Source organism: Pecten maximus, chromosome 3 (genome assembly GCF_902652985.1).
Source record: "Pecten maximus chromosome 3, xPecMax1.1, whole genome shotgun sequence".
NCBI lineage: Eukaryota > Metazoa > Mollusca > Bivalvia > Pectinida > Pectinidae > Pecten > Pecten maximus.
The window spans coordinates 30,015,751-30,033,885 of record NC_047017.1 but is presented as its reverse complement, the minus strand read 5'-3'; positions in this window follow the sequence as shown (position 1 = coordinate 30,033,885).

The window sequence follows — 18,135 nt, the reverse complement described above, 5'->3', positions numbered from 1 at the left end:
CATAATTTATCTTATTATGATCTTTGAATTAAATATCTTTAAAACGCAAAAAATGTCATGTATATTCAGTCATCGAGAACGGTAGATTATATAAAAGATCAACCTTACTACAACCTGTCATCAATACGTGCACATTTTGCTGATAAGATGCATAAGAAATGAGTCAGTTACGTCCTGAGAAAAATCAGTTTGGAACTTGTCAGTTACCGTAGCACCCGGGAACGTGATATTAAAGGAGTTAGGAGTTAATCTACCCAGTTTACGACACTGTAAGTATTTTTCTGTTTTTGTTTTGTTTCTTTTTATTATTTCATCTAAAATGTTTTTATTCCAATAAAGTTCTATGTTCTCTGGAAATATTTTCACATGCAAGATCCTCTTAAGTAGCATTATTAATGCAGACATATCCTACAACCATTGGAAATTTGTATACGTGTATGTATGGAATGTAAACAAAAAATATTTATTATATTGTTTACGGGACAAGCAAATAAACTATACACTACAGTTAAAATAATGTGACTAGTACATATGCGTGTATAAATTAACTCTTATTTGTACTGTATGCATGTTATTAAATTCTTCTTTTAGGGCAAGTTCATAGGAACCGATTACGTTCAAGGGGCTACTGACCAGGAGATCTATTGTGTCATCACAGGCTCAGATATTCGGGAGATAGAGGAGGAAGAAAGACAAAACCAAAACAGTTAAGAGGCATCCGATAAAGACAGTGACTAAACAATAATAATAGTCAATTCAAAAACATCTAAAATAGTGTATATATATTTCTGTGGTCAATGACAATCAATTGTAAATATTTACATTTTCACTTCGCTCCGCCTCAATGAACATAGTAAACTCATTTCACTTCATTTCCCGTTGAAGATTTTGGGTCGCGTGCTTCTGTTCTGAGAGACGAATCACTTTGTTGCCGGCGTGTGAATACATTCACTGAATTTACAATGGCGATCGAGTTCTGTACCGCCACAGTCTTGAATGCACTTTCATTTTGTGAATTGTTTAACATTGTTATAAACGTATATAAACACAAGTGGAATAGCCGCTTTATGTGCTAATAAAAATGACAGTATAATGCAGACAGTTTAGAAAACAGGATCTGACAGAACACTGACACCCCCGATAGCACCAAGCTCATGACCTACGTAGCGCAGTAGGTCTAACGTTAGCTGTATCTCGAATGCCATGCCTTGATACCATTTTAGTGGTCACAGAAAATAAACCTCAATTTTAACACTATTTAACAACACAAAACAGACTGGTAGCAGAAGCATGCTATATCGAGAACAGGGACACATTATTGTCGTAATTTGACTCAATCTAAACATATGGAGGACACAAGTTTCCGGCCGTCGAATACCGCCAATTTTCAAATCAATGTTTCTTTACTTACTATTATCAGAATTTACATCCCAAAACGCCAGTGCGACAATGAAATCCAATATTTCAAGAACACCATGTACATCACCAGCTAACCTGCGACTAAAATCCACATTGTTACACTTTTTCTCGAGCTATGAATATCCCAGTTATTAGACTGCATCACGTCATTTTTTTAACCGAGTCCCTGTGTCTCGAGTGACCAAATCACACACATACTATACTGTCAACAATGCACTTTAAATTCGTATTTATATGGGTATTGCTAAGGTTTTATTATACAATATCATAAATATTTGTTATAAATGAAAATTTTACCTTGAAAATATCGTATCTATGTGTATAAACATCGTAATAATCAAAACGTGTATGGCACTATATTTTGTGTTGCCTTGGCGACGAGAATAGTTGACTGTCTGCTGTTCCACTACTGTGCACACATGTACGATAAGTATAACAATGTTACAAAGTGACGCACTTACGTCACACTGTTGCGACCGAATTTTGCAATCTGGTGGCGAAGTTTTAAATTTGGTTAACGTAAATATAAGGATTGATTGTCAATTTTGTTGCTTGCATGGACTGATGAAGGGAAGTGAACCTCGTGCAAATGGTACATGAACTGCTTCGCAGTTCACTTCATTTGCACGAGGTTCACTTCCCTTCATCAGTCCATGCAAGCAACAAAATTGACAATCAATCCTTAAATAAAAACAAATCATAACTTTTACATTTGTCATTCTTATTCATTTTCTGGTCATACAATATAATAAGTATTTATCTCCTGTCATGCGTACCTTACCGTCGGATTATCATTCTCTTGAAGCTTAAAATGTACGTTGAAGGCGATGGTATTAAGCAGAGATGTAACCCCAATTTAAGTGGCTTTCTGCTGTGTATGGAATCAACTATATCAAAACCAACATAACCGAAAGCAAACACTTACCTCAAACTTCTGATATTAAACCAAGGTTGGTTCAATGTTAGTTTCTCGATACTACCCACGTAGAACTAATATAAATTGTTTATTCTGATGTTGGACCAGCTTTGTGCCAACATAGCTTTCTTCAGGCCAACGCATTAAAACGACCTATCTTCTTTGTCCAGATGTTGGACTAACACGGTGATGAGCAACATTACATTGGTCCAACGTGATTTACCGATATTGGCCTCACGTAACTTTGCTGACTTAGTAGTTGGTTATTTCTTAGAGAGAAGTTTATCCTTATTCACGTTCACAGCAGCAGTAAAGGTGTCTTTGAAGTGTTGCATGAAGGCACCTCGTGGCCAATACTTTCGCTTGGTAAGGACCGACCGCCAGGACAAAATTGCTGGTGCAAGTGGCCAACTTCAATTTTTGTAGTAAAATTGTATTATCACTTTATCGACGGAAACAGTGACAGTACATCATAGTAGTATTTTTTTTAAAGTTTGGGACCATTTCGAAAAAAAGGATTGCCGAAAGACATCAATTTTTATACTAAGATACCTGCATATTGAATGTCGCAGTTTAATTATTTTTCGTTGGTGTATTTAACTCAAACTATATGTTTATACGTGCTAATGTCTTCTGTGTCTTGTACAATCTTATCAAAACGCAAAATAAGACCATTCTCCAATGGTATGTGTGTGATACTATTAAAAATCTTTCAGACAAATTTTGTGATGGCTATCAAACATCAGTAGAAATCCAGAAATCACGAACTAATATACGGAACTATTAAAAGAATACATCATCGCAAAAATAAAAATGGCCTACAATCGAACTTACAATGTCCAAATAAGTCAACCGCGGGTCGATGTGTATTGTTTTTGATATCAATGAATTTACCATCACCCTCTAGAAGATAACTCCGCTCATAAAATGGACTGGACGTCAAGAGACAATTACACCAATGAAATCAAAGTAAGAGAGACCTCACTACGACACCCATACACTCACTGAATATTCAAAACGGTCGAATCTACGATTATAAAATAATCCATGCGAACTACACGTCATTCTACCATTTATTATGAATGCTATTCATACAATAGGTTAAAACAGATCATACCGTTTATAGGTCAACATGGTGGAGACAATTTATTGTAACATCACTTGTTTCACATCACTTGCTATATACATCAGTATATAATTGATCAGCATAGAATATGTCACTACTATGTATATCTTTGACCTGGAAAACAACACTTACGCATGTGTGCGTGTGAAAAACCACGTGACAAAAATTATAGCATTATAAGGTGTAAACATGTGTGTAGACGATCTAAATTTCAAGTGTTTGATAACATATCTGTGAAACGTTGTTTGTGTTATTATCTACTCGTATTAATAATTACACATGTGAATAACCTGTACTGAAACAAACAGGGAAGACCGACACCTTAACGGAATCACAATTCTAACACAAAATGGGTTACATCGAATCAACAATGTCAATTGGGTCACTTGATCCCCAAGAAGAATCAGAGAAAATTTCAAAAAAGTTAGCACTTCTTATCAGCAACATCAAGAATCTATGGACTAATTCCAAATATCTGAGTAATAAAAGTTGTTTCCGTAATACGAGAACACCTCCATTGATTTCGAAGTGCATTTTTAAATAAAATTTATACTTGTTAAATCTAACAAAAAGTATTCTTAAAAGAGAGACCCTTTCACAAATATGTATAAATTCAGTTCTTACAGTGTACAACGAATAACAACAATAGTATTGATACTTTAAGACATTCTCCAGTGAGAAAATTATCAATACACCTGAAGAACAACATATTGAACATTCTCCTCTTTAAATGGTTCATATTTCTTACTTACATATTTACATATTTACATATTAAAATGATATTTAATTAAATCTTAATTATCTATTCCAAATACAAATAGTAGAAAATCCTAACAATATTTGCTTAATCATTGTCAGCAACGTTTTTCAATAAAGCAGTTAAATTTCTTTAGATTTTATTGAAATATATTTTGTGATCATTTTACTTTCCATTATAAAATCAATTATTTATTGATATTTTCCTTTTTCATCGAACTCAGCGTGTTAATATTGCTGAAACATCGAAAAAATAACACAACGTATGTAGGGAGGTGTATCAGTGATATCAAATGAACGGCTGTAGTGGTATACATGTTAATGATTATGATTTCTTATATCTGCACTTACCTGCGACAGTCTGTGGCTTGTTCCTAGCTATACACTGTGAAGTGAACCTATTTCCTTTTTGTACCGGCCATCAGTAATATAGGCAGATTTAACCTGTCTGTAAATAAGGCATCGTGAAGTAGAACAAAGGTAACAATGAACAAACAACAAGAAACCGTCAGAAGTTAATGCAGCATATCAAAGAGTAATTTATTTTCCTCATTGTTTGGAAGGCTCAAGCCCAAAAATACATGAAGATTCAGAAAATATTTCATGAGCAGTATAGTCTGTATTGTGTTTAGAATATAACATTTCACTGAACCTAAATACAATTGCAGCATACACAAGCGTATAATCAGCAAAACGCTACATTTCTATGTATATTTGCATCAGCATGACTGTTTTTAATAGAATTTGGTCTTTTTTTTTGTACATAGGTGGGATCCGTTTCAAGTGCAAAAGCTGTCGAAGGCAAAGAAAACAAAGACAGGATACTGATGGAACACCAGACCGGAAACAATGAAGCAAAGTCGAGCCCTGAATTAGAACAACTATCAAAGATATATTTACAAAAAGTACTTTACAGTGGCAACGCATCGCACAGATCTGTATCATCTACGGGTCAACAAGACCACATCAACTTTCGTGGAGACGATCAAGTAGCTAGACGATTCTCTTTAATGAATAAGACCTTTTCAAATCCTATTGTTAACAATGATCAAATTGATACTGTAATCTTCGACAAGAATCGAGCTGATTTCAACCAATTGAAATTTGTAGTCGAGAGAAACACTGTAAATAAAAAGAGTTTTTATGCCCACAAAAATGGGATTGAAGATATACTGGAGACACAAATGTTTGAACCAGAAGCAACAGGTGATGGTGAAAACGGTAGGGATGTTGATGATAACTATTTGAGACCACAGCGACGAGACGGGTATCCGAACACCATGCAAATAGAAACAGAGAGAGGCGACACAACGATATTCAAAAGAAAAACTTTTAGGTCTACTTCTACAACAACAACACCTATAACTTTAATCAAACCAAAAACTGCTGTCACTCTTTTATCTAAAACCAAGCCTACCGTTATGGTCACTTCCATGTCTAAAACCAACAATACCACGTCAGTCACTCCTATATCTAAAACCACGCTTAACACTACGGCCACTCCAATATCTAAAACACAGCTAAACAAAACAGTCACTCCTATATCTAAAACCACGCTTAACACTACGGCCACTCCAATATCTAAAACACAGCTAAACACAACAGCCACTCCGATATCTAAAACACAGCTAAACACAACAGTCACCCCGATATCTAAAACCACGCTTAACACTACGGCCACTCCAATATCTAAAACACAGCTTAACACAACAGTCACCCAGATATCTAAAACACAGCTTAACACAACAGTCACCCCGATATCTAAAACCACGCTTAACACTACGACCACTCCAATCTCTAAAACACAGCTTAACACAACAGTCACCCCGATATCTAAAACCACGCTTAACACTACGGCCACTCCAATGTCTGTAAGCAAGTCTAACACTAGAATTAATCACAAACCATTAATCAAGCCTTCTGATACAAACAATGAAACGATGGCAAAACATACATTGACAACAGAAGACACAGATAGCGGCACCACACTAATTAACGAAACCATATCTATTAAAACGGACAAACGCACAGATGTTTCCATTACTACAAGCATTCCAATCAGTGTAATGCGTACTCACACAAATACTCATCGTCGTCGTCTTCCTAATACTAATTATTACCACTACTACTTCAACTTCACTCACAAAGGATACTGAACATACATACACAAACAACCTATCCTTTACAACACCAGTCATAACTACCAAAGTAACACCAAGCACAATCAACCTCACTTCTACTTCTAAAGCGCCCACAAATGCCAATGACCATACCTACACAAACAGACTCACTACTACAACACCGCCCAGAAATGCCATTGTATATACATTAAAAAAAAGCCTTACCACTACTACTAAACTGTCCAGATATGTCACTGACCATACGTACAGAAACAACCTCACTACTTCCTCTACCACACCCACAAATGTCACTGTACATACCTACACAAACGACCTTTCTACTAATACACCACCCACAGATGTCATTGAACAAACCTACACAAATAACCTCACTACGACAAAACCAACAAATGCCACTCAACATGACTACAAAAATAACCTCACTACTACAATACCCACAAATGACAATGTATATACCTACACAAATAACCTCACTACTACGACACCAACAACTATTACTGCACATACCTACAAAAACAACCTCTCTACCAATACTACCACACCCACAACAGTAATTGTACATACCTACACAAACAACCTTACTACTGATTTAGCACCAACAAATGTAACTGTACATGCCGATATAAACGACCTCAGGACTACTACTACACGCACACACGTTTCTGTACATACCTACGAAAACATCCTTATATCTACACCCTCAGACACTCCTTCAGCAACGCTTAAACTCCCAGCAAACCTAACGACATCTGCTGCACCCTCTGATTTAACTGGTATTAATCTGCATGGTATGAATGACAAAGAGATTGATACCAACCTCAATGAATCAAGTACCGCCGACAAAACAAGTCACTTCTTGAAGACAGCTCATCAGGTGCCAACTATGTTCGACATCTACAATTATTTCATTAAACCGGGGGTCATCGAAGAAGCGAGAATAAATAGCACATCGAATTTATGGGACACGACGAAGGCAAAGAACACGCAGAATATTTTCGAAAACGTGAGAAATAACCCCAGCGAAAACATCCTTCATCAAGATGAAAGAAAGGACAAGCAAACCATTTCAGGCACAATGAGCTCAAATCACGCCGTAAAAAGTATACTCGACAAAAACAAAAAGATAAATATCCACGTTCCATATACCATCGACATCATGAAAACAAATAGTAACAACCTAAGCAGTATTTATACGCCGGAAATTAATCTTCATAAAATAAAAAACGCTTCATCTGCGGTCGATAAAATGAAAATAACAGTCAGTGTGGGAAATCATATCAATACGCATAAGATATATGACCTAGAACCTACTGAAATAGTAAAACTGAGAACTGCCCCCAATACATCGAGTATAAGTAATCAAATGATGAAATACAATAACCAAACAACTGGAACAAAGAACACCGATACATTTTACAAAGTGAGCTCAATTCATGAAGAAATTAATAGGGCCCACAAGGCAGATAACCACACAGCGGATTTGGACAAATTGCAAACGGATCAATTGGAATCAAATACATTTTATAAATTCATAATAAGTAAGAAAATACCTGGTAAAATTGGCAATATGAAAAAGAATATATTTGAGACAGGTACAAACGATCAAATGAATGCAGATAATAACGCTACTAGTAGAGTTGATAATAAAAGAAAAAATACGTTTGTACCTTCCACGAAAGATCAAACGGAGGGAAATCCGAGTCACTTAGAAAAGATAAAGTACAACGGGAGGGCGGCTGATAACATGCGAGATTCAAGGTACATTGACAGGAAAGATCAAGCTATCCCTGGTACCGGTAACAAAGAGAGGACAGCTGATAATTTACCGAATTATGAATACCAGGTCAGGAAAAACCCTATTTTGCTAGGAAGAGGCGACAAGGAAATGAGGAAAAGCTACGAGCTATCCACACAAATTGACGCGGGAGTTCGGACTTATCAACACAGGTCGCTTACTGTCGACAAAGCACGAATAAATCATTACCAACCGACTGCAATCGAAAATGCCAAGAGGACAAATAACGACGTACCAGTTAGCGAATTACGAACAACTGGCATTGTAGAAAGGCTGGACGGCACTTTGGGAGTAAAACTTCATGCGCTAAATGCAGTAGAAACAATGACGACAAAAAGAAAGTCACCAAGCAAAACGAATGAAGTATGGAAGAATAACAAAATGAGGCGACATCACATCGATCATACGACGAGCGGTCTAGTGGAACATAAGCAGCACGTTCCAAGTTCGGATGACGACAAAGTGAAACTACTTCAGAAAGTTAAAAGTATGATCGCATCCAGTTACGAGGATAACAGGAAAAAAGATAACGAAATAGGCAAAGTAAAAATATTTCATTACACACCAAATATAGTTAACAAAAGCAGAATTCATCAAAACGCTCAAAGTACAGTTGACAATGTAAGGAGAAATCACCGTTTACATGTTTCAAGTTTAACCAATGGCGTTAGGACTAGGTTCTTAATAACATCCGATAAAATGTCAGCTAACTACAGGGTACCAAATGCTTTGGACAAATTAGGAACAAATCATAAAGGAGTGAAGGTAGTCGACACAGTGGGAGTAAATCACCATGTCCGAAATCAGGTCGACAAAACAAAAGTAGATTTCAAAGAAACTAATTTAGGCAAGAAAGCAAGGTGGAGAAATCAGGGAGTGTTAAGTACGGTTGATAAAAGTAGAACATATCCCTACGAATCAAGAAATGTCGACAAAATGGGAACGAGTCGGTACGAACAAGGTGCTTTCGACAAATTCATAAGAAACAAACATGAAGTAAGTTTGGTCAACAAACTGAAGATAGAACAACAAAAGTCAGATATAGAGGACACAATAAGAAGCAATCAAACTGCTCGAAGACCAGTATACAAACTGAAAACAAATCACACCATACGCGTACCTGGTCCAAACAACAACGACTATCGGAAAGGCGTCGTTTTATCACTCGAAAGAATGCTGACAACATACGGCGTCGAAAGTTCCCTGGACAAATTTGGAATAAACACTCATCGTCAAAGAGCTGAAAATAAAGTAAAGGCAATCCGTCATGCATCAAAGACAGCCGACAAAGTGGGAATAACCCTAAATGTGTCCAGTAAAAAGGACATGATTGAAAGAAATCATATTTCTACAGACACTAAGAGTTTACAAGCCGATTCCAAAGGTAGAAAGGCTTTAATACCTCTCACGTCGGTTACTGGATATGCGAATCAAGACAATGTAGTTGGGTTTCTGATTAACGGTCCAAGGCACTCAATAAAACACAATGACTCGTCTTTAAAGCATAATATACAAAACTCAGTTCTTGTATCTCTTATGCAGAATGGACATGCATCCAGTAACAAAGATGATTTGTCTGCTCAAGAAGTGCAAGTTGCCCAGCATAGGACATATACATCTGACCCGTACTCCGGCACATCTTCTTTACATCCAATCACTGTCAGCAAAGGAGGGGATTTGATCTTCGCCATCTTATACCCAAAACTGTCCTCCACGGAAGGTAAGATTTGGTTTTAATACGTCATATTATATAATGAAAACGATAATCATATGTGATCGGGTATATGATGCTTGTATGGCACAATCACATCTCGACACGGCAGTTCGATATCCCATCTGGTTACCTCGCCAACAGGGAAACAAGTCCTGAAATGTTACAGACTGTATTAACGAATATATAAAAATATACATAGAGAAGTAGATATTACCATTTTAAAAATCGATCATGTGTTGAATTTCTGAGATTTATTGTGTCTTTGATAACGTCACATCCAAAGCTAGATTAGGACACTTGCTATGTTTATTACGTTTTGATAGAAATGTATGTGATTCATGTGAATCATGCTTAACATGTATTGTTACATTTTAGGGAACCAACCCCGACATGTATCCTTGTTTTCTGACTCATTAGATAACAAGGAATATCCTGACATCGACCAGAAAAAGGGAAGTGTATCAGCATATACAGAGAAAAAGGGAAGTGTATCAGAATATACAGACAGGAGAAAATTTATTTCTCACCAAGAAGAACAAATAATTAAGAGTACTAAACACACGGCTAAGAAAGAATACAAATTAAGTCACGATGATGACGATAAAATATCCAAGGGGACGGATGACGACGAGGACAAACAACTATCAAGGGAATCCGACGATGAAGAATAAGTTCACAAACACAATATATTCATGACACCGAGATCGGTCACGTGTTGATTAATTAAGATAATGAGCAATAAACAACGCCTGAGGTATACGAGGAATGTATCTGTTTAAGTTGGTAATTGACTATCATAACGGTAGAATCACAAGACTAATCTTACCTTAAATAAATCCAATGTTTGTGAACGACCATTGTTAAGTTTTGAGATCATTGTATCATTCTGTTCTTTCTGAAACACGTTATTCTACTTTGCTCCGCCTATACATCTCAAATATTTATTAAGTTTACAGGCTGTCCAAGCGAGGAAGAATGTACCTGCATTCTTTGTTCTAGTAATGACCACCCAGACACCGCCTTCACGTGCCAAAGACGATTCCGAAGACACTTAGTCATAATGGGAAATAGTAACAAGAGACGGCATCAGGACGACATCAGGTCCATATGAAATAGTCGAGTCAAGTGCATTTTCAAAACTTACTTGTCAAAATTCTCAACCATCCTTAAATTTCAATGATTATATGTGTACTTTTTTACTTTAAAACAAAGAAATATGTCCGTAAAGTTTAGGTCAAATCAAAATTATGCCGTTTACTCGTTTTAGCATACAATTAACAACAACGCTTATTTTATATAACAGGAAGCCATGGTGACATAGATACGACAACGAAATGGCTACCATAGCGACTCAACACATAAACACGACACAGTACAGGTTACGATGAAAATAGGAAATATAAACGAAATACACTTCATAGATACAATGTTGATGTCACTAATATATAATTACCAAAAGGACATGTAAACAATGGGATATGTCAATTGTTTATATCATTATTTGTACCCCTCAACTCAAATACGTATATTACTTTATCGATCGGGCTGCATATAATAACATAACGTTGGGATGATTGTCTATCCAAGATTGTCTACATATGAAAACACATGCTCCACAATTTAAGTACCATCAGCAAATAAAACCTAATGGATTCTAGATATAAAGTATTGTAGTCGTTATCTAACAAATCAAACACGTTCTATGACATGTGTTGTATGAAATCTCGTCCTTGCCCATTTTACATCACAAGCTTATTTTTCTTTCCTTCACTCTGTCGACAAGGACTTAAAACCCATTACGTGGGGATGTGGCGTCAGTTAAATCTCTCGCAATAAAATAGTCGCTTCTATACCGATCGTTTGTTTCATGAATTAGTGTTGGGTTTCAATTTGAAAACATTTTCTTAAGTTTTCAATTAATATCGGAATGAAATATTTCGGATTGGTTATGCAATAGAAATCTAACCATTGAGTCCATTTTACGTTTGCAATTCAGTACTTCAAGGACTAGATTGTTCTTCAGTAAAAACTAAAACATCTGAGTTATATAATAAAAACAAGTAAGTTTGGTATTACTAGAACATTACTATTATTCGGCAATAAATGTGGGCATCTGTACATAATTGATATGCACAATATATCACCCTTCTCCAACGATCCCATAGAGGTAAGTGGCACTACTGTGTTTAATCAATATCATAAGTTCATAACGCAATCACCATTATGCTTAGATAGGTTCGTGGATAGGTGTATACTTGATATCGACAAAATATTGTACCTTGCATTCCCCACCTAAATAGGATATCCCTAAACCTACTTTTCGTCTATAGGAGTAAACTTCAATGTCTACAGATAATATCACCCCATCCCTACCCACCCACAGACTCATCCCCGATCCCAACTCCCTCCCCAGTAGAGGATATCATGCAACCAAATCTCCGTCTATATATGATATTAAGCACGCACCTGTCCGCCTACGTAAGATACCATAGTATCACGGTCAATATCAGGCCTCTGTCACCCGCCTAATGAGGTAAAATGTTGATATCTTTAATATTTGGTAATTGAGCTTTATGAATTAGAAAGGTTTATGAAGTTCAAGTAAATCATTGTATCCGAATAATTATATCATCACATGGTAAATCTTGCATTTTTTTCTGAAAATGAATGCGGTCATAGAACAAATCACAAGTATCTCAGTTACTTAAATCTTATGTAGATAATCATTATGACGTCATTGGCAATAACGTCCATTACATGAATAGTATTATGTAGAATGAAATAACTATAATAAAAGCTAATTGTAATTAATAATAGCAATACTACATGTATATTATTATTATTTAAAAGTTCCTTAACCTAGATATGGACATATTATTTATTTCATCAGGACTGGTTATAGTTAAAGTTGTCATATATGTGAGGGGAAATGAGTTCACAGCCGACAATTTCTGACCGAAGGCCAGATAACTTTGGGATATTAGCCATACAGTCCTCCCTGCATAAGATACGTTCAAAGGACATGTCACACAAGGTTAAAACTGATGAATGCGTATTGCAATAAATGATGTCAGTAGTTTGGTTGTAATCAGATGTCAGACAGGAGACCACCACGTGGAGATCACTGTGACGGTAATGACGTCGACACATCAGGGACAACACTGTTTTCACACATGGCGTGAAAGACATGTACTTTTCCTTGTATATAGCCCTTTTCCTTGGTAAGTCTCCATCATTGTTCTCTCAGTATTGATTTTCTATTTCTAATTGTTTAATTTTTGGTAAATAGATATCAAGAAGCGTGTCATTTCAAGAGTAACGCGGGATTCTCCATCAAATATCTATTTCACTTTTATTTTCATTGCTTCTTCTATTACAACTTTATGTAATAACAACAAAATGTACCATGGTGTCTATAAAGCAGGACAAACACTCAAACATTTACTACAGAATACACTTATATATCTATAATCGTAACTATGAAGTTTTTAAAACAAATTTAAACTAGAATAAAACAAGGCTTAGCAGAAAAAAAGGTTAGAGTTTTTTCTATGGAACAACTATAATGTCTTCTATTAACTACAAATACGATATAAACTCTATAGACAATTCAACGTATGCTGAACATTATGCCAATTGTAGTCTCAATGATATGATGAAACTATACCAAAAGAACCTACTAATTTAAACGATAGACATATATATATTTAATAAAAATCAGCAAGTACAAGAGGAAAACACGTTCTCATAACAGACGCAATGTGTAGAGGCAGTTCTTAACTATACACGTGGTTCATATTTACTTGATACAAAAAAACATGGATACTAAGACCAAGTGTTATAATTATATGCCAGTTTGACTATTTCCTTGGCGAGTCAGTTGATTCAATGAGTCTTATGTTATTTGATATATATATAATGACGTGTTGTGTAGTCGTGAACTCGTAACCGGTTAACTCGATATTGAAATATTTGAATAAGATAACACAGTTTCAAATTAAAGTACCGATATATTTTGATATTTCCTATTACACCTCGTTAGACGTTTCTGTAACTACTTGATATATGTGCCCGTTGAAAATCGCGTCCTCAATCCGCTCGTTTCCTGTGATATTTCAGAGTAGCCACTTTGTCCTATTCTCTTCTTTTTAATTTCTTCTGGGCTGAGCTACAAAATAATAGCAACAAATAGGCATTCACAACACGATATTCTTACTTGATGCTATTTTGGATACACTATCGATAGGATAATTCAATTCATTGATTTAATAAAATGAAAAGTGTTCTTAATGAAATAAATATTTTGTCAAGTAAAATAAGGAAAATGCCATAATGTTAACCTGCAGAGAAACATTCAAATATCATCAACATTGTGTGACAAAAGAAAATTAAAAAAAAGAAGAAGAAAGCTAATAAATTGTGTCACTGAATTTTGAACTGGCCCGACTCCTGTATAGCTGGATGTTTGGATTGTACAGTCAGATTTTTCTTGCCCTCAGCTTGTTGTCTATTTTGCATGGAACATTTAAGATTTTCCTTAATTATAGGCAGTATACTTTCTGTATCCCGATAAGCACGTACGACATTAGTCAGCTCCTCGTCCACCGGACCAGAACAATGGACAGCCTTCGTTATAGTTGAAAGAGTCAGGGACATATAGTAAAATTCTATAAACAGTTTATTGTTTTCAGCAGAAATAATTTCAGTCACAGCTTAAGAATTCCAACCTGCTAACATGATATCTAGAGAAACTATTTGTAACGTGTTAATTGTCGATGATAACTTCCTAGCCATAAGTTACCTTGTTAATATGAAGTAATGATAAGTAATACAATATGAGTAGACATTCACATTAAGTTCCTATTTGAATGCCTTTAGCTTCTTCTCCAAATTGCCACCGATTATGTCTTCAATGACAATAGAAACTTCAGCATATTATCTATCTTTAGCAATAATGAAACTGTGGACAAAATAATGCTTGTCACAAATAACTGAGAGGATGATGTAAGACATTTTCAATCATACAAAACTTTATTGCAGCAAACAGATAAATACCTTGGGCCAGCAAGTTGATATGACCTAAGGGAAGCAACTCTGATGAAAACGTTGATTTGTAAGTAGAAATTAAAAACAAGGCCATCGATGTTCAGTCCAAACAAATAGTTAAGAATAAATGATATTACGTTAAATGATAGGAATATATTATTGTTACTGAAGCCCTTCTTTTGCGACCGCCAACCCCAACGTTAACAACAGAAATGGTTGCTCGCAAGTAAAATACATAGAAGAGATCAACCATCGTCAATATCGCTTGAAAGTAAAAACAAATATTACAAAAAAAAAAAAAAAAAAAAATTTTAAATGGTTTTACATTATGCCTTGAATGCAAACTTTTAAAGTTCAGGGCAATTTAGAATATAGAAGCGATATGATACCTGGATCGCAATGTATTTACCTACATGGATGCGAATTGCACACATATTACAAATATCCATCGAGTACAACTACGACAGGAAATTCAAATGGTTATCTTCGGATCACCAACACATAGTGCATATGATACATTTTACTAAATATTTGAACTAAGTAACATAGTATAATAATTGACGAAGGAAGACAGCTTTATGACTCGTGCCCTGACCGGGCCTCGAACCCACGATCTACGACACACAATCGCCTAGCCAGAAATAACCGCAGCTTATACCGTTGCGCCACATCGGCGTTCTTAGGAAAGATCGTTCCAATTGCGCAGTGATGGTCGGCCCGACACCCTGACATGATCATTGTGGATATGAATACCTGGATCGCAATGAACTTACATACATGTATGCGAATTGTACACATATTACAAATATTCAGCACCAACACATAGTGCATATATATATTTATCCTGCAACTGCCACCGCATTGTGGGAATACACCCACCATATATACGGCAGTGATGGAAAACAGCTGTATTTTGGAATCTTAGCAAGTGCGTCAATTCGACTGACCTACTTCAAGTGAAACAACGTTTGAAAGGCGAACATATTTCTGTCATTTTTGATACCGTTTGAATGTTCTGAGGATTATTTTGTATGACTGTTGCAGGATAAATAGAATACAAGCTCAGTGTCTTAAAATATAAGCTGTATTTTTTGGCTCGGGCCAGAAAAACAAAAGTGGCTCGGCAAGGCTCGACACTTTTGTCTTTCTTTACCCTCGCTAAAATACAGCTTATATTTTAGAATACTGACCATATATTCTCTATGTATTTTGATACATTATGCATATCAATGAGATATTGAATGTTTATTCTAGTACATTAACAATGAATGACTTCTACCAATATATTTTAGTCGGGCACTTCAGTTGCACAATAAAATTGATGTTCAGCTAATCACGATTGAGTACGTTATATCCAAGTTTGTGAATCGAGACTTGTTACGTTTTGAGATTATCATATCTGCCGTTTAGGTATGATGGTTTAATGTTTTCGGGGCAATATCACCTTTATGAAGACAAACATATTACTAAAATACATCAGAGACAATGAAAAGAAGAATACTATGTATATGTGTGGTTATAAACATCAGGTGTAAAGTTTTCATAATACAGTACATTTTCGGAGTCAGGGCTCTCTAAAGTGCCTGAACATACATCTCAAATACTTAATTAGTTGAGCGTTTGCCAAGTTCAGTTCTCCTGTAGAGACAAGCCAGAATTTCTAAGATTACACCAAAACAATAAGAGTAAGTATTTACAAAACATCAGAATTTATTATGATGAAATATAGCATACACCGGTCTCCTTTGCGGAAACAAAAGACCAGTTGTCCTTGATTATATAGTCAAAAGAGCAAGTTAGTTTATACCGTTGTTGGTAGCGGTGGTACTTATTCTGAGAAAGAATGTGTCGTCTAATTAGAATTGACAAGGTCTTAACCTATCTTTGAAACACAGTGTAATTATATTATTTGTCATTTTGGTGTCCACCCAGACGCCTGCCTTCAAATACACAGGCGATTCCGAAAATACTCATTAATAATGGGATTTAGTAACAAAATCATTATCATAACGGCACTATGTCCATACGAAATGGTCGAGCCATGTGCTTCCTTAAAACTATCTGGCCAAAACACACAATAAACTTTAAAATTAATTAAGCTTAAAAATAATGTAACATCTAGGTCAAATCAAAGTTAGGTCGTTTACTCAATACATGTATAACCCTCTTAGCAACAAAACATTCCCAAACTGTCGAAAAAGAAGAAAAAACACTTATCACTAAAGACATAATATATTTATTTCCAGATTATTGCTGTACAAGTATGGTATATTGTAAAGAACAGGGAGTCCTGGTGACACATAAACACAACAAAGTACGGGTCACCATAACGCCTCAACACAAAAACAGAGTACAGGTTACGATTAAAATAGGAACATAGACAAAATACCAATTGATACATAAAACATAACTTTAGATACATATATACAATGTTGATGTCACTAATACATAATAAACACAAAAACATACAAACAACGGAGCGATGACAATTGTTCATATCAATATTTGTACCCCTCAACTCACTTCAGTATATTACTTTATCAATTGGGTAAAACAAATAAACATGAAATTTGGATAGTTGTCAATTCAAGAGAGTCTACATATAAAATCACTTTAGCTTAAATGGACACAACGGTTAAATGTCTTTCTCGTTTTCCGGGCAAGTGTTGGAGTATATGAAATACGGTTATGGATCAACCAAGGAAATCTCGTCCTTGCCCATTTTACATCACAAGTTCTTGTTTTCTTTCCTAATGTCACTGAAAACCTCACCAGGCGGAAATCCGGCGTCATTTTAATATCTAGCAATAAAATAGTTGCTTCTTTACCTTTCCGTATTTTCATGAATTAGTGTTTGGTTAAAATCTGAATACGATCAGATAGTTTTTTCAGAAATAGCTTGTGCTTTGCTTTGATATCAAAATGAACAAGTCCCAAATTGTTCACATGCCTTCAAAAGTGAACACATTTCTGATCGATTATGAAACCTATCCATTGAGTCCCGTTTACGTTTGTAATAATACTTCAAGGAATAGATTGACGTTCTTCAGCAAAAGTTGAAATAAGTTACGTGTATTTGACAAAACCTAGATAGGGTGGTATTATTAGAACATTAATTATTATCTGGCAATCAGGAAATGTAATCAATATGTAATGTAATCTGTGCATCCCATCCCATAGACGTAAGTGGCACCATTGTGTTTAAGCAAAATCTTACATATC